The sequence below is a fragment of the Salvelinus fontinalis genome, chromosome 19, assembly GCF_029448725.1.
Source record: "Salvelinus fontinalis isolate EN_2023a chromosome 19, ASM2944872v1, whole genome shotgun sequence".
Classification (NCBI taxonomy): domain Eukaryota; kingdom Metazoa; phylum Chordata; class Actinopteri; order Salmoniformes; family Salmonidae; genus Salvelinus; species Salvelinus fontinalis.
The window spans coordinates 13530750-13556297 of record NC_074683.1 but is presented as its reverse complement, the minus strand read 5'-3'; the positions used below and the strand labels follow the sequence as shown (position 1 = coordinate 13556297).

The 25548-nt window shown below is 41.5% G+C and overlaps 1 long non-coding RNA gene across 1 annotated transcript; it reads right to left on the bottom strand.

Moving 5' to 3' along the window:
- Positions 1–4263: 4263 nt before the first annotated feature.
- LOC129816404 (uncharacterized) lies at positions 4264–4664 on the bottom strand. Its single transcript, XR_008753550.1, has 2 exons — positions 4537–4664; positions 4264–4433 (listed from the first exon to the last, which is right to left on the bottom strand). It is a non-coding gene; the product is annotated as an uncharacterized LOC129816404 (long non-coding RNA).
- Positions 4665–25548: the final 20884 nt, after the last annotated feature.

The window sequence follows — 25548 nt, the reverse complement described above, 5'->3', positions numbered from 1 at the left end:
ATACTCATAAACGTGACTAAAAAATATAGGGTGGACAGGGATTGATAGACAATTTAATTCTTAATACAATTGCGTTATTACATTTTTTAATTTATCCTTACTTTTCAATACAGTTTGCGCCAAGCGAAGCTACGTCAAAAAACATGGCGTCCTAAGCCACTAAAATGTTTCGACAGAAACACGATTTATCATAATAAAAATGTCCTACCTTGAGCTGTTCTTCCATCAGTATCTTGGGCAAAGGATCCTTTCTTGGGAGAAATCGTCTTTTGGTGGAAAGCTGTCCTCTTGCCATGTGGAAATGTCAACTGCGTTCGGGATGAACTGAAAAGCGTGCCCAACTTTTCACATCGTTGCAAAAATAAATGTCCCAAAATCGCACTAAACGGATATAAATTGCTATAAAACGCTTTAAATTAACTACTTTATGATGTTTGTAACTCCTATAACGAGTGAAAAGATGACCGGAGAAATATAACAGGCTAAACTAACGCTTGGAACAGGAGAGGGTCGGTGTCTTCCACGCGCATTACGCAGCAAGAAAAGACTTGCTAGCTAAAGGTTTTTTTCATTTGTAGGGCCTGTGAACGAGCAATCGACCCCGTTGGAATCGTCATCACGTAAAGGCATCCAGGGGAAGACGTAAGAAGTGTCCGTATAGTCATAGCAACGACAGTGCCCTTTTAACTGACTTCAGAAAAGTGGCCAACATTTCTCAAATCTGACTCCATGTCAGGGAAATTGCTGTAGAATGGGCTCTGTTCCACTTAGAGACAAAATTTCAACTCCTATAGAAACTATAGACTGTTTTCTATCCAATAATAATAATAATATGCATATTGTACGATCAAGGATTTTGTGGGAAGCCGTTTAAAAAATTAGCCACATTAGCATAAATAGTCTAAACAGCGCCCCCATCCCCAACAGGTTATTTTAATTGACCCTGATCATCCCCTTCTGAAGAATAGAGACTCTCATCAGGTACAAGAACCTACTGATTCACAGAGAGTATCAGTGACAACTTGGCTCAGTGAGATTAGGCCTACAGATTAACAGGAGAAAATATGACGGGAGCTTTGGCCAATAACTCTTATCTAATCCCTGGCCAAATTTACAATCCGGGGAGTCTAGGATTTCATGAATGCTTTTGACAGGTCTAAAACCTCCCAAAGCCCTAATCTCATATAAATGTCAATGAGCTCTAAGGCGTCAACCTTGGGCCGGTGGGCTATTAAACAGAGACGCCTCAGAATGCGTTAAAGCACAATGACAGGAAAATAAACATAAAGAGTGATGGATGGTTGACTGATGATCAATAGGAGAAAGAGGGTACACGAGAAGAGAGAGGAACGGAATGTTATTAAGTTAGAATTTTAGAGAACACTTGTTTTATATGAGTACTTTATGAGAATGTATAAAACTGTCATTGTGATTCATAGTTGGTTTTCAGTAAGTGACATTTTACAGTAGCATACTGAGGGTGCGTTCGTAAATTCACTCTGGCTATCTACTCCAATTTCAGAGCACTCTCGTCAGAGCTCAGAATAACTGAGGAATTTATGAACACTCAACACCCGTTGAATATGACCGGTGTCAGTAAACATCAGTAAACTTAATTAAATTGTTGCCAGCAGCACAGTTACAGTCACCAACGCTCTGGATAACATGAAAACAGCCTAACCAGCTCTGCCAGGGCAAGTAAAATTATCAGAGTGAGGTGTTCTCTCATTTATGTCTGGAAGTAGCTAGCAAGCTACCTAACTTTACCCAGTTAGCTTGGGTGCTTGACTGACGTTGTGAGGTCAGAATGCTCGGATCAACCCTACTACTCGGCCAGAGCATCCAGTGTGCTTTCTAAATGCTCAGAGAGCGAAAAGCTCTGAATTTATGAACAGACAATCTGACAAAGTTCTGAATTTATGGTTTTTGCAAAAAAACTTGAAGAAACTTTAAAAGTTCTACCATAAGAAGCTGTTTGAGAGAATGCTAAGAGTGTGCAAAGCTGTCATCAACGCAAAGGGTGGCTACTTTGAAGAATCAAATATATATTTATTTTTATTAACACTTTTTTGGTTACTACATGATTCCATATGTGTTATTTCATAGTGTTGTTGTCTTCAATATTAGTAAAAATAAAGAAAAACCCTGGAATGGGTAGGTGTGTCCAGTTCGCTCTTTGCTGAAGCCATGGGTGCACGTTTCAGTGCACGTTTCAGTGCCCAACAGGTCGTAGATCTGATTTTATCAGATGTCCAGGAGGAACAAGAGAACAATGATTTAGAAGAGGAGAAGGTATCTGAAGAAGAAGATGGGAGTAATACAACCCAGAGCACTATGCATCATCTTCAGATGAAGAAGAAATCCCCCAAGCTGAAAGGGAGACATTTTTGTCAAAGAACAGCAAAATAACATGGTCCTTGTCACCATATGACAACCAGGGCAGGATGGCAGCACAACATGTCATAAGGATGACCCCAGGGCCTTATGACCCCAGGGCCCACAAGACATGCAGTTGCCCATGCACAGTACATCGCCTCAACATTCTACATGTTCATCACACCAGCCATCGAAAAAATCATCCTGGAGATAAAAAATTTGGAGGGTTTCCGTAAATATGGAGACAACTGGAAAAGGATGGATGAGATTGACCTGCGTGCCTACATAGGGCTGCTAATCTTAGCGGGTGTGTATAGGTCCTGAGGCGTGGCTACATGTAGTCTCTAGGATGCAGAGAGTAGAAGGGCGATTTTCCATGCCACTGAAAGTCTTTCACACGTTCTCAAAAATGCTACGATTTGATAACCGTGAGTCAAAACCTACAAGACGTGTGAAAGAGAAACTGGTGGCCATAAGAGAGGTCTGGGAGAATTGGGTGGAGCGTCTGCCATACCTCTACAACCCTGGGCCTGAAGTAACAGTGGATGAGCAACTGGTTCCATTCAGAGGTACATTTTTATTTTCATATCTGTAATGTAAGTGATATTCACTGTTCATTGTATTATGCATTGCTGTAATATCATTGATTTATGTGATTGGTTTCTGTGACACTGATACTAATTACTGATAGTAATCTCTTTTGTCAAAAGGTCCCTGTCCTTTCCAGCAGTATATGCCCAGCAAGCCAGCAAAGTATGACATCAAGCTATGGGTGGCCTGTGACATACAATCCAGCTACACCTGGAATATTCAAGTCTACACAGGGAAACCGACCAGTGGAGGCCCGGAGAAGAACCAGGGGATGAGGGTTGTGCTTGATGTGGCAGATGGACTGAGGGGACACAATGTCACGTGTGACTATTTCTTCACCTCTTATGAATTCAGCCAGCAGTTCCTGAAGAGGAAGATCACCATGGTTGGCACAGTTAGAAAGAACAAGCCTGAGCTCCCCCTGCACTCCTTGCAACAAGGGGCAGAGAGGCCTTCTCATCAAAGTTTGCCTTCAACCCCACCACCACTCTAGTTTCTTACCTCCCAAAGAGGATCAAGAATGTGGTCCTCCTGAGCACACTGCACTAAATGGTTGAGATCAGTGATCGCGAGGACAGGAAGCCAGCCATCATCCTGGACTATAACCACAACAAAGGAGGCATGGACAACCTGGACAAGGTGATTGGAACTTGCAGATGCAGGAGGACTGCCCGCTGGCCCCTGGTCATCTTCCATAACATCATTGATGTGTCCTCATACAATGCCTTCGTGATATAGAACAAGATCAACCCTACCTGGGTGCCTGATAAGCGGAACAAGAGGAGGGTGTTCCTGGAGCAGCTGGGAAAGGCACTTGCAACCCCACACATTCAAAGAAGGGAGCACCTCCTCCACACAGCAGCCTCTACAGCGCTTGTGAAAGCTGTTCAGGGGGCTGAATCTTGTCCTGATCCACCTGAGGCTACAGCTGGGGCAGGCAAGAGGAGGAGATGCCAATGTTGCCCCCCAAAGAAGGACAAATACTATGTGCTGCACATGTGAGAAATACATCTGCAAAGTTCATGCACACACACTTGCATACTGTCCTACATGTGCTAATTAGAGTTGATTGATTTATGTTCTTCACATTTTTGTTTTGTATCTATTATCTTATTTTATTCTAATTGATTGTTGTTGTTTAAACAGTACACCTTGTGGGTGGGGGCAATGGTTCAAAAACATGGGAGAAAACTAATATTTTGTAGTTGAATTCCTCATTGTACAGTATATAAGAATATATCACGATTGTCACGGTTTTCCTAAAGTAGAACCCAGAAGCAGACTAGGACAAGGAGAGTAGGACGAAGGTGAGTATTTATTTACAAGTTTAAACGTAGCGGTAGAAAGATCCAGGTGGCGGAGCGGGCAGTGGAGGTGAGTTGATGGGAGTGAATAGGCAGATCCAAGGGAGTAACAGAAGCCACCGACGACCAGGCAGGGATGGGGTGAGTGTTCCGGGTGAATGACTGTAGACAGAACAAACGAAGGTAAATTCAAGGCAAGCAAGACGTACAAAACAACAAAAACAAACTCTATCAAACTGGAGGCTGATACGCTGGCACAACATACTGTTCATGGCTAACGATCCGGCAGGGAATGGATGTCAGGTCAGAGCTTATGAAGTGGAGGGGTGATGATCAGGACCAGGTGTGCAGATAGCTGATGGGATACAGGTGCGGGTCATCAGAGATCTTCCAACTAGCTACGTCGCCCGGCAACCAGACAGGGTGCGTTCCAAGACACCGGAAAAAACACTCCAGGACAGAACACAGGCAAAAACAGACTCAGGAAGCGGGATTCGTGACAACGGTGTTGCCAAATAAGTTCAAGACTGTTATTGTTTCCCTTCAATAAAATGCATTCAAAACTACTTTCTGTAGTGCTATCTCTTGCAAAAAAAATATTATGTTTACACCTATGCAGTACCTTTAGCAATAATAATAATTACAATAAACCTGTACTTTAGTAAAGAAAACAATTAAGACAAGGGGTGTTGTAATAAAAATGAGTGGTGTCCACTGATTAAATGCAATATTTCTGCATTGTGAAGAGGGAAAACCCAGATATTCACCAAAATATATTTGGGGTTTAAAATTCAATTAAGCTGCTTTATTTTAGGGGTTTAGTGAAGGCGGGTAATTTTTTACCCTTAGGACAAGGGGAGTATACAGAATGTTAAGACTACACACGGGTTAAGTCTGCATAGCCTGCCCCGGGACATCTTCCTGCAGGCTTGGGAGAAGCCTCAGATCTCTCTACAATTCTCACAGAGTACCTGGACCTCCGGGAGGTCTTCAACAAGGCCCGTGCTAGGTATCTCCCTCCGTATCGACCCTACGACTGCATCATTGACTTTCTTCCAGGCATCACCTCTAGGGCGGCTTTACTCCCTATCGGGTCCCGAGACCAAGGCTATGGAGGAGTACATTGAGGACTCTCTCACTGCAGGGAGTATTCGTCCATCTGCTTCTCCCGCCGGCGCAGGGTTCTTCTTGGTGTATCGACTGCCAGGGTCTTAATGACATCACAGTTAAAAACTGTTACCCTCTACTACTCATCTCCTCGGCTTTCGAACATCTTCAGGGATTGACCATCTTCTCACAGTTGGACCTTTGAAACGCCTACCATCTGGTTCGGATACAGGAAGGAAATTAATGGAAGACAGCCTTTAACATGGCTAGCAGGTACTAAGAGTACTTGGTTGTGCCATTCGGGCTGTGTTTCATGCTCTTGTCAACAATGTGCTCTGCGACATGCTGAACCGGTTCGTGTTTGTCTACTTTAATGACATCCTTGTCTTTTCCCGTTCAGCTCAAGAGCAGATACGACAGGTCCTTCACGTCTCCTGGAGAACCAGCTTTTCGTTAAAGCTGAGAAGTGTGAAATACATCACTCCACCATCTCCTTCCTAGGATACGTCATCGCTGCAGGACATACAGATGGATCCAGACAAGGTGAGAGTGGTGGTGGATTGGCCTCAACCCATATCCAGAGTGCAGTTGCAATGTTTCCTGGGTTTGCTAACTTCTACGGCCACTTCATCCAGGGTTACAGCACCCTGGCTTCCCCCCTCTCAGAACTCACCTCTCCCAATGTTCCATTCATGTGGTCTCCAGCAGTTGACCAGGCGTTCTCGGACCTCAAACATTGATTCCCTACAGCCCCCATCTTAATCCATCTGGACCCGTCCTGTCAGTTTGTGGTGGAGGTCGACGCATCGGATGTCTGAGTGGGGGCCATCCTGTACCAGCGTTCTGCCCAGGACCATAAGCTGCACCCCTGTACTTTTCTTTCCCATCGTCTTACCACTGCTGACAGGAATTATGATGTGGGAAATCGATGAGTGGAGGCACTGGTTGGAGGAGGCGGAACACCCATTCTTAGTGTGGACTGACCATAAGAACCTGGAATATCTCCGCACCGCCAAGAGCCTCAACTCTAGGCAGGCTAGATGGACCCTGTTATTCACCAGTTTCAATTTCACTCTCTCCTACCGCCCAGGGTCCAACAATTTGGAGCCTGGCGCACTCTCACTTTTGTATAGGCCCAGGGCTACTCCGTCTGCCCTCGAGACCATCCTCCCTACCTCCTGTCTAGCGGCTGGATTCGTCTGCTGGCCTTCTTCAACCACTCCCTGTTCCTCACCACCCCTGGTCCCATATTTCCTTGGGCTTTGTTTCTGGTCTTCCTCCGATCCTAACTGTGGTGGATAGGTTTTCTGAAGCCACCCATTTTATTCCCCTTCCCAAGTTGCCCTCAGTCAAGGAGACGGCTCAGCTCATGGTGCAGCACGTCTTCCGGATCCATGGACTTCTGGTCGACATGGTCTCCGATCGTAGTTCTCAGTTCTCATCCCGGTTCTGGAAGGCGTTCTGCACTCTTATTGGGTCGTCGGCCAGCCTGTCCTCTGGTTTTCATCCCCAATCTAACTGCCAGTTGGAGCGTGAAAAATCAGGACCTGGAGACAGCTCTTTGATGCCTCGTCTCCGCCAACCCCACCACCTGGAGCCAGCAACTTGTGTGGGTGGAATACACCCATGACACCCTTCCCTACTCGGCCACTGGTCTCTCACCCTTTGAGTGTTCCTTGGGATATCAGCCCCCACTCTTCCCTGAGCAAGAGGAAGAAGTCAGCATACCCTCTTCCAAGATGTTCGTCCACGGATGATGGTGGAAACATTATGTACAAAAAACAGCATAAAAAACTCACAAATAGCAGCTTTGGTCAGGAGCCCGTAAAACGCCCACTATCCACTGCAGCGACATCTTTTAATGTGATGTGGTTTAAAGCCTTTGCCATGTTTTGAACATTTAAACTTGTGCAAGACAACTTCTGCATCTGCAAGAGCTTTGCTATGATATTTTTTGCAATTTGTTCTGTAGTCTCAAAGTCTGTGAACTAAAGCTCAAAGCAAAATGCATGGTTGATTTTTTAGACAGGCGTGACATACCTTAGCTAGGTGGGTCTAGGCATGGCTATTGGCAAAGTCAAACTCAAGCCTCGATCAACAACAAAACCTAAATTGTTGAAAACACAGAGAATTCTTAATAAGGCTTCACATTCCAGCAATAACATTTAAACTCATACATTTTGTATAGTGCGTTCTTCTTTTGTGCCTTTAAGAAAATACAGACCTTTTTGCAGGAAAACAAACTTTTTGAAACGGCATCGTGCATTAAAATAGGAGTCTGAATCGGCTAAGAATGTCAGTGAAGTGGTAATAGTACATCAGGGGTTTGCACTCAGGCTGCCGTGAGTAGCGCTCTTTGGAATTGATAGATGAATAGTGAGGCCCAATCTTTTAGGAGTGGAGAACAGAGCATGACTGCAAGAAGACAGCAGCATTCCTAGCCTGTCAGAAGACTGAGATACTGACTAAAGTGACACGCTGACAGCACCTATACAGCCAAGCCAAACTCAAACTCTTAGACAGACTCAGAAGGGGAGGAGTGCTTTGTCATGAAAGGTGGTATTCGTGATGCTTTATTCATTATATTTTGGGAAGAAAGTCTCCTTCAGAATCCGCCTGAAACTATACATACATTTGAGAGTGTTATAAATTGGACTGACATTTTTCATATCTGCAACATTGCTTCTGACACTTGCCATAGCCTGACAGTGGTAAAATACAGTACTTCAGCAATAACAGTCTTCACATACTGTTAACACAAACAAACAAAAGCAGCAGTGATTTGCAAGCTTGAACATAATGAATGAAATCCCTTTCTGATCTTCTGGAAAATCCCTTTCTGATCTTCTGATCTTAATTGTTGCAGATGGTGCATCCCATACTGTTCTGGCTCCGGTGTACCGAATGTACGCGCAGGGAACGATTCACAACTGAGTGCTGGTTCCTAACTGATCAAGAATTCCCATAGATTACTGTATTCTATTGTTGTTCTCTGCTGGTGGTATGATTCATTTACACTCCTCTGGTGGTATGTAAACAGTGATTGTATCATCTTTCAAGACTCGGTTTTGCCTTTAAGGCTTCAATAGGGCTTGAATTGAATCTGTTTCAGGATATAAGGTTAAAATTAGTGTAATAGAGTTTATTTTCTTCCATGTTTTTGCTTAGCTGCAGGAGCAGCTTAAGTATTTCATGCCCATGTGGAGAAGATGAACCACTCCTGGCCCCTCTGGATGATTTAAATGAACACCCCAGGCAAGCTAACTGTAATATTCATATGTGTAAACATACTGAATTATAATTGGATGCATTTTACCGCCATAACATACTGTGCTATGATTGGTTAAGACCACCCAAATGGTTAGGTGATGGTCAGTTTGATCCTGGTTGGCGATACGTGAACATGCCAGTTATAGCTAGCTAATAAAGAGCTACGATAAGAAATATCCTGTAGTACTGCATTTTATTATTTTGTACAAAGTGTGCAAAACAAGACACTAACCACACTAGCATTACTACAGTGGTTCTTCCTTTAAAAGTTGCGTTGTACTGCAGCACACCTGGCGGGCTGCCACAGAATTCTATGGCACATTATTTAAGTATCAGCCATTGTTTCTATTAATGCTAGTTTGACCTCCAGAGGGAATCTTTGAAAAGCATTTGACTGTTTTTAATATTGGCTGTACTAGAGAATTTAAAAACGTTATTTTGTAAGAACATAGTATATGAGTTTTATTTTAATAAATGTATCTTAATTAATCTGATTAATATTATGGTGTTTCTATTCCAAGAAAAATGAAAAACAAAACCCTCAGTGTTTTTGTTAGGGAAAATATGGAGCTGTACAACGTGACCGATCGGTAGTAAGCTACTAAGTGACTGCGAGTGAAGGGAAAAATAATCCTAATATTCCCACACCCTAATTGTTGGCTAACCAATACCCAAACGGAGATTCAGTGAAAATAAAAATCTCATTAACGTCCCTAAACTCAGCAAGAGTCAATTGTCCTGCTGATAGTGGAAATAAACATCTGCATTTTGAAAGAGTATTTTTATCATTATTCTACTAACGAAAGCATAAAGATGCTGATGAAGAAATACTGTACAGTATAAACTTTATCCGACATTTTGCGGTTGCATGAGGTTTGGAGTTAGAAAATTTAAACTTTAGAGTACTTAATACATTACAAGTTTCACACCTAGCCGAGCTATCCTTTTGTAAAGGTTGAAGGGTATATTGTCCGGCTAATACTCCATCATGGAAACGTTTGCACCAATAGGTTTTAGGCCTGCAGTAGGTTATAATAATCCATGCCTTCCGAGAATGTTTGAAAGTCCAAAAGTTATGGGTGGAGTTAGAATTTTGGCTGTCAGAAGTATTAAAATCAATGAATACTTTATTATCCAAACGTTTAAAGTGCAGCACGTATCAGGATTTATTTTGTTTACTTTCTTCATTGTAACCACAATGTCACAAATATTTGAACACACACACACAACATGAGCAGATTAACTTGGTCAAGACAGTCAAAACATTTATTTATTAAAGACTATCAGACTGAAAACACCTCCATTCATTTACGAACAGATAGTCCATTTGTGCCACAGTTTAGACTACCGATATGTCAGCGATATTTTGGAGATTATTTTGTTTTAAAATAACCAAAAGTGAGTGGTTATAATCTGAATAAAGGGAAAAAGGCCATTCTTGAACATGGAGTGAGACATTAGGCCCTTTTAATTTTGTCTGGCTTGCCATTCCAAATAAAATTAAATATTTTTTGCTCATATCATTTAAACAGTTCGCTAGGTGTATGCAAAACCATAAGCAAATAGGTCAACTGTGATATGACTAAAGAGTTAATCGCAGGGATTTTTCCACAAATAGACACGTATTTTCCTTTCCATGGTAGCGAGATCTTAACTATTTTTGCTAACCTTCTATTAAAATGTATTGGAGTAAGATAATTTCATGTATGTGTATAGTGAGTATGTCCACATCCTCGTCAGTCCATTCTATTGGTTAACTACATGATAATGTAAAAGTTATATTTCTTTGTGATCCAATACGTAATATAGTAAGTAAAAATAAATCAAGCTTGCAACACGCATCTGATTATTCATTATGAAAATATTTTTTTTCTGGTCTGTGAGAATATCTAAGGTGCTTTTATATAATTATAATGCAGGGTTAATAATAACAATAATAATAATTGTTGGATAACAGATCGGCTCTCGGAACTCATTAAGAGGCGGCTTCTGTCTTCAATATGCTTTAAAAGCTTTATTTTCCAAATGTTTAAAGTGCGTGTGGGCGACGGAGAGAATGCATTTGACTGTTTTTAATATTAGGGCTTTCAGGAGGAACGGAAAATTGCGTATCAATTCATAAACCACGTGCCATGGAATCGGTACATCGAAAATCTCTTCCCAACTCTTTTGCAATCTATATGGCACAGCTGTCAATTTTACAAACAGATAGTCAATTTGTGCCACAGTTTAGACTAACGATAGATCAGCGTTCTAACTCCCCCTTGTGATAGTGTGGCGCAATGAAAGAATGCCACCATCTACCACTAACGGTCTAGTTTAACCTACATTTGTTAATTTGTGTTAACTAGACTGAATGGCTAGCCTCACGGCTCTGCGGTCGTGGGAGAATACCTTCCCGAAGTTGAACTGTCCCCACGTGGTTTCCTTCAGATAGCATACTGTAGCTGCTAGCAAGCTTGCACATTTGTATTTTTTAAAGATCCTGTTCATGGGGTCCAGCATCATTAAGGCAGTTTATTACACTTTAAAATATTACATGATATTACATTTCATAAAACATTAAGTGTGTTCCCTCAGACCTGTACTCTACTACCACATATCTACCATTCAAAATCTATGTGTGCGTGTGTATAGATTGTGTGTCTTATCATGTGTATGTGTGTCTGTACCTGTGTGTGTGTCTCTTCACAGTTCCCGCTCTTTCTTAAGGTGTATTTGTATATGTCTTTTAAATCTGATTCTACTGCTTGCATCAGTTACCTGATGTGGAATAGAGTTCAGTGTAGCCATGGCTCTACATATGTAGTACTGTGTGCCTTCCATAGTCTGTTCTTGACTTGGGGTTGTGAAGAGACCTATGGTGGTGCTAGTAGTTTAAACAGACACCTCGGTGCATTCAGCACATTACAATGTCACCCTAGCTAGCATTAGCTGTGAGGCTTCTAACGAGCTAGCTTATGGTGACTGGCTCGCTGTGAAATTAAGCTATTCTTACCTGCACATACGGTTGCATTAGTATGGCTAGATAACTCAGAAACTAGTTCACTACATTCCCAGATGGTAGTATTGCTAACTCCCTTCTCTCATTTTGTTCACTTGTTTGTGTTGACTAACCTGACATGTTGAGCCTCACGGCATTAGGGTCATGGGAGATTTTTAAGCCCATATTCTAAAACCGCACCCTGGAAGCTAGCTAACGTCTACTCTAGCCTCACAGCTATAGCATTTATTCACAGTGCTCACTTCAGCTAGCCTTTAGCCATGAGAAATCTAATGACTTAGCTCAGGCAGCAATACTGAAAAGCCAGCTACTACTGGCCAGCTTTAATCTCTCATTTAGTAACCTAACGTTCACTCGCTTTTCATTGGCTAAACTGACCAGCTAAGCTTCATGGTTTTATGATCAAAAGAGACTCTCAGGACCTAAGAAACAATCTATTTACATGGTTGTCTTCGGCTAACGTGGTGCTAGCTAGCTAGGCTATTAGCCAGCTAGAATAGTGGCTAGCTAACACCAAAAGACTCATGGCTAAGCGTTGACTAGCAAATGCATACCCGTTCAATCAATGCTTTTCCCCTGGAGTTATGGCCCCTTCAATCGGAAACTAACATGCTCATGCAGCGCTCTAATGAGTCCCGTGAGTGTTGTGAGGTTTTACAGAGTACCCACTTGTGCTAAGCCTAGGCCACGCAACTGTCCTCATGACTAACACCAGCTAGCTAACAAGTCTGTCTATTTTGTGCTTACTTATCCAAGTGCCCTCCAAGTTACAGCTCACTCCTCTGCACCTTTTCTACATTTAAACTGAGGTTGAATGAGTTAAATGTCAGTCGCAAACAAGACATCACTCTCTGTCCCCTCGTAACAGGGGCACAGAGCTGTTATTTCGATAAAAGTGTCTCTCTTTGATGCCGGTTCTTTCTCATAGCAGAGAATTCATGTGCGTGCGTGGTTACACCCTTATGGCTGTCTATTTTTACGCGAGTACACAAGCTTCAGTTCGCTATAAAATCACCCATTTTCTACTGGGTTCTATTTTTAATAGCCAACGGCGACTAGACAAAAGTCGCCACCATGCGGTAGACGTGTGACATGCGCAGAAAGAAAGTGAGGCCTTCATCTTCTGCCCACCCCGCAGACATGGGCCCCGTGGCAGCCCATTGGTTCCTGCATCTCGCCAACTCACAGCTGGGAATGGGCAACAAGCTAGCCTTGGGGGTCCCCTGCAACGCAGCAATCTGCCAAAAGGTTAGGCCCCTGAACCAGGCCAAACTTGTAGGGATGCAGTCTTACGCTGCAGCCGAACCTAGGGCGCAGGCCTTGCGACAGCCTTGCGACTGAGGAGAATAGTATGCAGGGCTTACATCTCTCTGCCCTACCCTCCCTCTTCGAATTTAATGGTTGCTACTCCTTCCCCTCTCAGAGTTTCACAGGAGTGGGAAAGTAGGTCTGCGTGAAGACAAAACCATATTCTCTGTGCAGCAGCTCACTTTCATGACCATGGTCACATGAGAAAATGTACAGTTGAAGTCGGAAGTTTAATGACACTTAGGTTGGAGTCAATAAAACTTGTTTTTCAACCACTCCACAAATATTTTGTTAACAAACTATAGTTTTGGCAAGTCAGTTAGGACATCTACTTTGTGCGTGACACAAGTAATCTTTCTAACAACTGTTTACAGACAGATTACTTCACATATAATTTACTGTAACACAATTCCAGAGGGTCAGACGTTTACATACATTAAGTTGACTGTGCCTTTAAACAGCTTGGAAAATTCCAGAAAATGATGTCATGGCTTTAGAAGCTTCTGATAAGCTAATTGACATCATTTGAGTCAATTGGAGGTGTACCTGTGGATGTATTTCAAGGCCTACCTTCAAATTCAGTGCCTCTTTGCTTGCCATCATGGGAAAATCAAAAGAAATTAGCCAAGACCTCAGAAAAAATTGTAGACCTCCACCAGTTTGTTTCATCCGTGGGAGCAATTTCCAAATGCGTGAAGGTACCACGTTCATCTGTACAAACAATAGTACGCAAGGATAAACACCATGGGACCACGCAGCCATCATACCGCTCAGGAAGAAGACACGTTCTGAACATACTTTGGCGCAAAATCAATCCCAGAACAATAGCAAAGGACCTTGTGAAGATGCTGGATACAAAAGTATCCATATACACAGTAAAAAAAAGTCCTACATAACCTGAAAGGCCGCTCAGCAAGGAAGAAGCCACTGCACCAGAATCGCCATAAAAAAGCCAGACTACGGTTTGCAACTGCACATGGGGACAAAGATCGTACTTTGAAGAAATGTCCTCTGGTCTAAAGAAAAAGAAATAGAACTGTTTGGCCATAATTACCATCGTTATGTTTGGAGGAAAAAAGAGGAGGCTTGCAAGCCGAAGAACACCATCCCAACCGTGAAGCATGGGGTTGGCAGCATCATGTTGTGGGGGTGCTTTTCTGCAGGAGTGATTGGTGCACTTCACAAAATAGAGGCATCATGAGGGAGGAAAATTATGTGGATATATTGAAGCAACATCTCAAGACATCAGTCAGGAAGTTAAAGCTTGGTTGCAAATGGGTCTTCCAAATGGACAATGACCCCAAGCATACTTCCAAAGTTGTGTCAAAATGACTTAAGGACAACAAAGTCAAGGTATTGGAGTGGCCATCACAACGCCCTGACCTCAATCCTATAGAACATTTGTGGGCAGAACTGAAAAAGCTTGTGGGAGCAAGGAGCCCTCAAACCTGACTCAGTTACACCAGCTCTGTCAGGAGGAATGGGCCAAAATGCATCCAACTTAGTGTGGGAAGCTTGTGGAAGGCTACTCGAAATGTTTGACCCAAGTTAATCAATTTAAAGGCAATGCTACCAAACTTCTGACCCACTGGGAATGTGATGAAAGAAATAAAACTGCAATAAATAATTCTCTCTATTATTCTGACATTTCACATTCTTAAAATAAAGTGGTGATCCTAACTGACCTAAGGCACAGAATTTTTCAAGGATTACATGTCAGGAATTGTGAAAACCCCAGTTTAAATTTATTTGGCTAAAGTGTATGTAAACTTTCGACTTCAACTGTAAGGCATTCAACCACTAATCTAGTATGTAGTGTAATGTGGGTAAATTCACGAGGGTGCTACATTCCAGGTGAATCACATAAAATGAATCATTAGATTGTTTTCTACAACGTTACAAATTTAACATGCTTGTACTTAACAGTGTGTAAGGGCTATTTGACCAGAAGGAGCGTGATGGAGTGCTGCATCAGATGACCTGACCTCCACAATCATCCGAGCTCAACCCAATTGAGATGGTTTCGGGTGAGTTGGACCGCAGAGTGAAGAAAAAGCAGCCAACAAGTGCTCAGCATATGTGGGAAGTCCTTCAAGACTGTTGGAAATAGATTCCCTGTGAAGCTGGTTGCGAGAATGCTATCATCAAGGCAAAGGGTGGCTACTTTGAATCTAAAATCTATTTTGATTTGTTTAACACTTTTTTGGTTTCAACATTATTTTATTTGAATTATTTCATAGTTCTGATGTATTCACTATTTTATACAATGTAGAAAATATTTTTAAAAATAAAGAAAAACCCTTGAATGAGTAGGCATGTCCAAACTTTTGACTGGTACTGTGGGTATTATAGACTGGGTCAGGGAGAGGTTGGAAATGTCAGTGAAGACACTTGCCAGCTGGTCAGCGCATGCTCTGAGTACGAGTCCTGGTAATCCTTCTGTGTAGCCCTTCACAGCTCGTTGAGTGCGATGTTAGTCCCAGCATCGGTTTGTTGCGGTAAGTAGACAGCTATGAAAAATATAGATGACTCTCTTGGTAAATAGTATGGTCTACAACTTATCATGAGGTATTCTAACTTAGGCGAGCAGAACCTCGATACTTGCTTAATATTGTTAACAAAGAGACATACACACCCCCTTTGAGTTTACCTGACGCTGCAGTTCTGTCCTGACGATGTATAGAAAAACCAGCTAGATGTTCATCCACCACTCTGAGAAACAGAGGAGATTACAGTTCTTCAGATCACGTTGATAGGATAGTCTCGAACGGAGCTTGTCCAGTTTATTCTCCAGTGATTGCACGCTCGCCAAAAGAACGGAGGGTAGAGGTGGTTTGTTTCCACTCGCCAACTTATCTTCGAGTGTCGGGGATTTGGGCCTGGACCAAAAAATCCTAATCCAAATTGAGGTTAGTGATTGGTGTTCTGATGTCCAGAAGCTCTTTTTGGTCATAAGAAATTATGGCGGAAACATTATGTACAAAAAAAGTTCAGATCAGGGGGAAAAAAAGGACAAAATAGCACAGTTGGTCAGGAGACTGTAAAACAGCTGCTATTCCCTCCAGCGGAATCTTTTCACAAATAAAGAAAAAGCTGGCATAAGGTGTTTTTTGCACTGAGATTCTGATGACTATAGATGAATGATGATGATTTAAGCATAATTATTTTAACACTGTGTAAATGGTGTTTGTTGTATTGTATTCATTTTCTTTTGTCATGTTTGTCTCTGCTGCTGTCTGACACTGAGTATCCGATCGGAGATCTATCTATTAAATATTTTTTATCATAGTTTAATCTGATACAATTTTTGACAAATACTACACTGTAAGAGGCAACCCGGCTTTGTTTAATTATTGTGAATTTTGTCAATGCACACCTGTTCCCATAACAGGTTTTATTTCCTTTTATTTTTATTTTGGGATGAGTTGGACCGCAGAATGAAGGCAAAGCAGCCAACAAGTGCTCAGCATGTGTGTCACGCCCTGGCCTTAGTTGTCTTTGTTTATTTATTATTTTAGTTAGGTCGGGGTGTGACATGGGGGATGTATGTGTTTTTGCCTAGTCTAGGGTGTTTGTATTGTATAGGGGGTTTTGTAGAGTTTATGGGGTTGTGTTCAGTGTAGGTGTTTAGATAAGTCTATGGTTGACTAGTTTGGTTCTCAATTAGAGACAGCTGTCTATTGTTGTCTCTGATTGGGAGTCATATTTAGGCAGCCATAGGCATTAGGCAGGTTATTGGTAATTGTCTATGTCTATGTTGCATGTGTGCACGTAGGTTTGTAGCTTCACGGGTGTGTTTTTTTTTGTATATTTGTAAAAGTGTTTGTTTCGTCTTCGTTATATTAAAAGAAGACGTATTCGTATCACCCTGCGCCTTGGTCCTCTCTTCCACAGAAAGACAATCGTGACAATATGTGGGAAATCCTTCAAGACTGTTGGAAAAGCATTCCAGGTGACTACCTCATGAGTCTGGTTGAGAGAAGGCCAAGAGTGTGTAAAACTATCATTAAGGCAAAGGGTGGCTATTTGAAGAATCTCAAAAATCAAATAGATTTTTATTTGTTTAACACTTTTTTGGTAACTACATGATTCCATGTGTGTTATTTCATAGTTTTGATGTCTTCACTATTATTCTACAATGTAGAAAATAAATAAAAACATTTGAATGAGTAGGTGTTGAGTAGGTGAGTAGGTGTAAAACTTTTGACCGGTAGTGTAGATATGTATGTATATGTTTAACATGTCAAACATGATTAACATTAGTTACGTAGAGTTATGAATATGTGAGGTGCACTACATAAACCTACCATTGAGCCACTTGGCATCAGAGTTCTGCACCTGGAACTCTCGCTGAAAGAGGTCATCTAGGGTCAACTGTGTGCCTAGAGACTTGGAGCCGTCATCTGCGAAGAAATTTCACAAAATTGGTCTGTAAGTCGACATACAAACGACTTGTACTCATATGATTAGTAAATGGCCCTAAAGATTTTCAAGTGACTCACACGGCAACAATTACTACTAAGGACATTGATACAATCCAAGGTTGGAATTTTAATTGTGAATAAAAGGGATAGGCCAAAGCAGGTATGATAATCCGAACCTCGAGGCAAGTCCTTCATCTGAATCATCATCTATATGACATCAACCATTTAAATGACCTAATGAATTGAGAGGACGGTCAGGGGAGAGACGGCTTGACCTTAATCAAGTCCAGCAGCAATAATCAGAAGTAGTGGCAATATTTATTTTTAATTACCTATGCAAATATTCACCTCAAGCATTCAAATCCTTTCATTTGCAAGGGCAATGGAGTGTTACACTTTTAACCTAGATATTTTTCATGTCAATGGGGATTAAATGAAAGGTGTTAGTTTTAAATTGGAAGACTAAATTCTAAGCAGGTAGCTCTTGGTCTGTTTTGTAAAACTGCATTCATTGAGAATGGTGAGAAGTTAGAAACAAGGCCTTTTGAAATTCTGTTAATAGTAAATTCTTAAAAGAATACTGCAGGTTTTGATGATTTTCTCAAAACAATGTTTTACTCCAGATGCTTACGTTTGGACAGAAGAACAATGGCCAGTCCAATGAGCGACAGCATGACCACAATGACCAGCAGAGAGATGGCGATACCTTTCCAGTTCCTGTCCTGCCCTAAATCCGGTACACCCTAGAGAGAGAGAGAGAGAGAGAGAGACAGAGAGAGGTTAATGTTCATATAGTTATGAGGAAGATATACAATTGATTTGTAGCAAAGGTAGAAGGGGAAACAAACAAGATACACATCTCCCAACCCATCAATCTGGTCACGATGCCAAATAGTACAGACCCTAGGCAGGGTAACAGAGCAGGTGGGCAACGCGCAGTGTCATTTTCCAGACGGAGGTTTCGAAAATAAGTCCCACCCACTGGGCAACCAGGCCCACCCAATCAGATTGAGCGAAAATATATTATTTTACATTTTTTGAATGCTCTTGTCATTTGGATGAAGAGAGGAGGACCAAGATACGAATACATTCTTCTATTTATTTAACACGAAACGAAACACTTAAACAAACTAATCAAAACAACAAAACGAACATGAAGCTATATATATATATAAAGTGCAGACACAAGCAACCAATACATAGACAATAACCCACGAAATCCCTAAAGAATATGGCTGCCTAAATATGGTTCCCAATCAGAGACAATGATAAACAGCTGCCTCTAATTGAGAACCAATCTAGGCAACCATAGACATACAAACACCTAGACTAGAAAACACCCCATAAACATACAAAACCCCTAGACTAGACAAAACACATAAATCCCCCATGTCACATCCTGACCTAACCAAAATAATAAAGAAAACAAAGATAACTAAGGCCAGGGCGTGACAGCTCTTTACTTGTCAGTTTTCCAAACAGAACATTATTTGTCTTTTTACCTAAATATGCAAACACCATCAGATAGAATTCATAGCAAGCAGTGCACTGGGTTAGTCAGATTTGGTGAAATATAACAGAACAGATGAACTGGAATGACATTCACTATCAGGGGATGGGTTGCCAAAATTAACTAACTGAAAGCCACACACCTTTTAAGCCATGAATATGACTGCATAAAACCTAGCGGTCAAACAGGGAAATGGTTTCAATTTTAGAAACACTTAAAATAAGGGCTTGTTTTGTGTAGGCTTACCCTGGCGTGACGTCTCTCTAGGACAAGGTGACTTATCAATATATTTTGCTCTATTTACTCTGATTCTAAAAATGCAAATTAGCATCAAAGAAGACATCATGCAAAACTACAAATCTCTGCAAGCTCATGCACATCATCTCCAGCGGACAGTACCTGCTAACAGGTATTGTGTCAATTTAAACCTGCACAAGACAGTTCACAGAATTGTCCATTTAAAGAAATGTAGCCAATTTATACATTACTACATTTAGCTAACATTCGATAGTTAATGCAGAGATTCTTAGCTTTGGCACGATGTGGCAGTCTTGTCCAGGTCATCATGGTATTTGTAGTTCTTTATGATAGCTACATTAGCTGCTAATTTAGCATTTCATTTTTGGGGGGTAAATACAGGCGAATATATTGATAAAAGTCACCTTGTCCCAGAGAGATTTACACAGTTATCAAAAGGTCACATCAGGGTAAGCCTACATGAAACACAGCACTTATTTTAAGTGTTTCTAAAATCCCATATGGGAAAAATAAATGTTGGAACCATTTTCCTGTTTGACCGCTAGGTTTTATGGGTATTATGACTCATACTGTGGTACTCTATAGAGGCATATGCCACTGTGCTTCTATGGCTATCTGCACCAGGCCACTGCCTATTTCATTTGTTCATTTAGAAAACAAGACAGCTCATAATCCAATGTCTTTATCACAGTCACCCCTATATTTTTGCTTTAATTAGAATAAAAAATGCTAACTTTTCTCTCAGCCCCATAGCAAAATGCAGGAAGTTAGCTGCTTTTTGGGGGGGGGGGATCCACCCAAATTTCTGCAAGCCCGCCCACCAATGAATTTTTGGCTACGCCACAATATTATGATACTCCAATACTTTTTCATTGCAAAACTAATGAACAGAATTTCAGAGTCTGGTGAGCATTGTGACCTAAAAGGTATTCTGTTGTTAGCCACCTGGTTTATCATCTGCCAAGGTCTTCAAGGGCTTTGGATGTTTGTTTGGAGTTAGCGCGCTAGCTATCTAGCTTAGCATCGTACTGTAGATTCAGCAGGAAGCCTAGCGATTAGAGTGCTGGGCCAGTAAACAAAATGTTGCTCGTTCGAATATCCGTGCTGACAAGGTGGAAAAAATCTTTTGATCTGCCTTTGAGCAAGGCACTTAACCCTAATTGCTGCAGGGTCACCGTCATTAATGGCTGATCCCTGGCCGTGACCCCAATCTCAGAGTGTGTCTCAGGGGGAGTTGGGATATTCAAAAAAAGACATTTCCATTTCACACCTTACACTTGTACAGGTTGCCAACTTGTGACTTGCGAAAGTATTCACCCCCTTGGAATGTTTCCTATTTTTTTGCCTTACAACCTGGAATTAAAATTGACTTTTGGGGGGGGTTGTATCATTTGATTTATACAACATGCCTACCACTTTGAAGATGAAAAATATGTTTCATTGGGAAACAAACAAGAAATAACATAAAAACGAAAACTTGAGCGTGCATAACTATTCACCCCCCCCCCCCCAAAATCAATACTTTGTAGAGCCACCTTTTGCAGCAATTACAGCCCCAAGTCTCTTGGGGGGTATGTCTCTATAAACCTGGCGCATCTAGCCACTGGGATTTCTGCCCATTCTTCAAGGCAAAACTGCTCCAGCTCCTTCAAGTTGGATGGGTTCCGCTGGTGTGCATCAATATTTAAGTCATACCACAGATTCTCAATTGGATTGAGGTCTGGGCTTTGACTAGGCCATTCCAAGACATCTAAATGTTTCCCCTTAAACCACTCAAGTGTTGCTTAGGGTCATTGTTCTGCTGGAAGGTGAACCTCCATCCCAGTCTCAAATCTCTGGAAGACTGAAACCGTTTTCCTTCAAGAATTTCCCTGTATTTAGCGCCATCCAACATTCCTTCAATTCTTCCCAGTTTCCCAGTCCCTGCCTATGACAAACATCCCCACAGCACGATGTTGCCACCACCATGCTTCACTGTGGGGATGGTGTTCTCGGGGTGATGAGAGGTATTGGGTTTTCGCCAGACATAGCGTTTTCCTTGATGGCCAAAAAGCTCCATTTTAGTCTCATTTGACCAGGGTACCTTCTTCCATATGTTTTGGGAGTCTTCCACGTGCTTTTTGGCGAACACCAAACGTGTTTGCTTATTTCTTTCTTTAGGCAATGGCTTTTTTCTGGTCACTTTTCCATAAAGTCCAGCTCTGTGGAGTGTATGGCTTAATGTGGTCCTATGGACAGATACTCCAATCTCCGCTATGGAGCTTTGCAGCTCCATCAGGGTTATCTTTGGTCGCCTCTGATTAATGCCCTCGTTGCCTGGTCCATGAGTTTTGGTGGGCGGCCCTCTCTTGGCAGGTTTGTTATGGTGCCATATTCTTTCAATTTTTTAATAATGGATTTAACGGTGCTCCGTGGGATGTTCAAAGTTTCGGATATTTTTTTATAATCCAACCCTGATCTGTACTTCTCCACAACTTTGTCCCTGACCTGTTTGGAGAGCTCTTTAGTCTTCATGGTGCCGCTTGCTTGGTGGTGCCCCCTGCTTAGTGGTGTTGCAGACTCTGGGGCCTTTCAGAACAGGTGTATATAGACTGAGATCATGTGACAGATCATGTGACACTTAGATTGCACACAATTGGACTTTAGTTAACTAATTATGTGACTTCTGAATGTAATTGGTTCCACCAGATCTTATTTTGGGGCTTCATAGCAAAGGGAAATGCGTGCATACAAATGCACGTGCCACTTTTCTGTTTTTTTTTTTTTTTTTTTTTTTAAACAAGTATTTTATTTCATTTCATTTCACCATTTTGGACTATTTTGTGTATACACATTACATAAACTCCAAATAAAAATCTATTTAAATTACAGGTTGTAATGCAACAAAACACCCCCTTGGCGTTTCAAGGGGGTGAATACTTTTGCAAGGCACTGAACATGCAGTGAATCTGGACAAATATACACTAAGCAACCCCTATTTGCAGTGGTGTAAAATACTTTAATGTACTACTTAAGTAGTTTTTGGGGTTATCTGTACTTTACTATTTATATTTTTGACAACTTATATTTTACTTCACTACATTCCTAAAGAAAATCATGTACATTTTACTCCAAACATTTTCTCTGAACCCCAGAATTACTTTTAGAATGCTTAGCAGGACAGGAAAATGGTCCAATTCATCCACTAATCAAAAGTTGGACTGTGCCCCTGGCTATCCATAAATTTAAAAAACAAGAAATGGTGCTGTCGGGTTTGCTTAATATAAGGATTTTTTTATTATATATGTTTTTACTTCTGATACATAAGTATATTTTACTAATTTCATTTACGTTTGATTCTTAAAAGTATATTTTAAACCAAATACTTTCAGACTTTTACACAAGTACCATTTTACTGCTTGACTTTCACATTTGTACTTTTCCCACCACTGTCTATTTAACCTTTGATGATAATGAACCTCCAATTGAGTCCTTTCTTTGCAACCGCCTGGCACAAATCAGAAAACATGAGGACAGCTGTTTATAATGGATCAATACCAACCCCTCCTTCTCATCCCCATCCTACCCTGCAGTAGCGCAAGGCTGGGTGACACCACCATTGACAGCCCACTTTAAAGGTGAAGAACCACCAGCACCTCCATCTACCAGTAGTAAAGTTGCAAAGACAAAACAGTTGCTGGCGTCAAAATTGTTTTTTAAAATTGTATAGCTGCCTTAATTTTGCCTCCTTTTTGCTGGACCCCAGGATGCATATAAATACAAATGCAATCGGATCTGTAATGCTTTATTTTAGAGTGAGCCAGAACAGCCCACAGGGCAGGAGAATATCTCCTATTTCTGCAGTGTGAGGCAGCTTTGATGTACAAGTACAGCCCCTGGACATGAAGCTACACAGTTATTTTCAGTATTTAATAACCTGGGAAATATAACCACTTTCAAATTCATTGATGGAGCTATGGAGTCCATCAGTTCAACAACATAGTCTCCATATTTTGAGAGAGCAGATGACACACAGCAGATGTGGGCTGGGTGACTGGGTCCAATACAAGTACTCTGACCACTGAAAGACAAAAACCCACTTTAGGGTACAGCACACTAAATGTCAGGTCCTCTGAGGTCCTGGCATCCATTACATGGCGCGATTTGATTTCCAGTGACAGAGCAGGAATAATAAATAATCCATCTCGCACACTAAGCCCTGAGCAACCAGGAAACCATCTGCTTATAAGTGGTGCTGTTTGCCTTTCAAGTCCTTTAATTGTGAATGTAATTTAAAGATACATATCTTCCAGGCTATCCCAAGTCTACCTCCTCCGACTTTCCCTCTCTTCCCTCCATCTCCCTTTTAGTCCTTCATTGCAGTGGGTTATTAATATGCTGGATCAGTCAGAGGGGGAAGAAATTGCTCCTCAGGGAGGAGTTTCCCTCCTGTGTAAAATCAACATAGTTTTGCCGTCATGTTTGTGTTTCTATGACTCTTCGTAGCCTCATTAACCACACCAAACCCTATCTTGCACCTCTGGGAAGGTTTTTTGTTTCCTAGTCTGCTTTCTCAGGAGGAGAGGTCGTTATTCAGTCTCCCACATACTCTGTCGGGCAGGATGTGTGGTTATTTGGCTCGGTGTCTGTTTCCCCATTCTGGTGTTGATGTGTGATATTCTAGTTTTAGCATAGGTTTGGCATTTATACTGAGGTAAGCTAAACAATAGGCATCTGTATGTTCTTTACATTGGTGCACCTGCTCTGTCAACAGACACCTGCAGATGATATTGTTCAAGGTCGCTCACAGACCCTGTAGGTTATGTTCAAATAATTTGTCTTGTGAAAAGTTGCATACAAACCCCCCAACTCACCTGTTTGGTGATTCAAAGCTTTTGTCATCCCAGACATTACATATCACCACGAAGGTTAAAGAGAGGCTAGGCTATCACAGGCTAGGTAAACATCAGTAATACTCAGGCAGTAGTTGAAGAAAAAAGACAGAGGATTTTTAAAGTGAAATCTTAATCACTTTGAGGGGAGAAATGTAATCTCCTTATCCTATTGTCTACACCCACTAAGCCGTTTGCCCTTGCTCCTTAATGCAAGGGTACGAGGAGAGAGCGTGTGTGTGTGTGTGTGTGTGTGTGTGTGTGTGTGTGTGTGTGTGTGTGTGTGTGTGTGTGTGTGTGTGTGTGTGTGTGTGTGTGTGTGTGTGTGCTCACGCATTTGGGTGTCGTCTCTTGGTCTTCTGTACCTGATAAAAAGGAAGAAAGGTCAATTTTTCGAGAAAAAAAACATTATGCCAAGCCCTGCTCTTTGTGTTTGTCAGGGCTGGAGGGCTCCTCACATAGAGGGAAAAGTCATGAATTCAACACACTAAATATATTGCTCCCTTTTTATTTTCCTCCATCAGATGTCGAACCATCTTGACCAGACCAAACTGGCCTATCGGGGTACCCAAGGCCTCTTATCCTTTGACGTCCATGGTGGGAGATACTATTGATTTCATAATAGGGATATTTAACAGAATGTGCTCGCTAGTATTGGAAATAAAACCTGTTATGGGAACAGGTTTGCGTCGATAAAAATGCACAACAATTAAACAAAGCCGGTTGCCTCTTACAGTGTAGTATTTGTCAAAAACTGTATCAGATTGAACTATGATAAAAAAAATATTTAATAGATAGATCTCCGATCGGATACTCAGTGTCAGACAGCAGCAGAGACAAAACCACAAACATGTCAAAATAAAATGAATACAATACAACAAACGCCATTTACACAGTGTTAACATAATTATGCTTAAATCATCATCATTCATCTACAGTCATCCGAATCTCAGTGCAATAAAACACCTTATGCCAGCTTTTTCTTTGTTTGTGAAAAGATTCCGCTGGAGGGAATAGCAGCCATTTTACAGTCTCCTGACCAACTGTGCTATTTTGTCAAATGTTTTTCCCTGATCTGAACTTTTTTTGTACATAATGTTTCCGCCATAATTTCCTATGACCAAAAAGATCTTCTGGACATCAGAACAGCAATTACTAACCTTGATTTGGACGAGGACTTCTATTTCAATGTGTCAGAGGCAAATGGCATAATGCTCATCCCGGTCCAGGCCCAAATCCCCGACACTCGAAGAAGGAAGAGTTGGCCAGTGGAAAAACCACCTCTACCCTCCGTTCTTTTGGCGAGCGTGCAATCACTGGAGAATAAACTGGACAAGACTCCTGTCGAGACTATCCTATCAACGTGATCTGAAGAACTGTAATCTCCTCTGTTTCTCAGAGTGGTGGATGACCATCTAGCTGGTTTTTCTATACATCGTCGGGACAGAACTGCAGCGTCCGGTAAACTCAAGGGGGTGGTGTGTGTCTCTTTGTTAACAATATTAAGGAAGTCTCGAGATTCTGC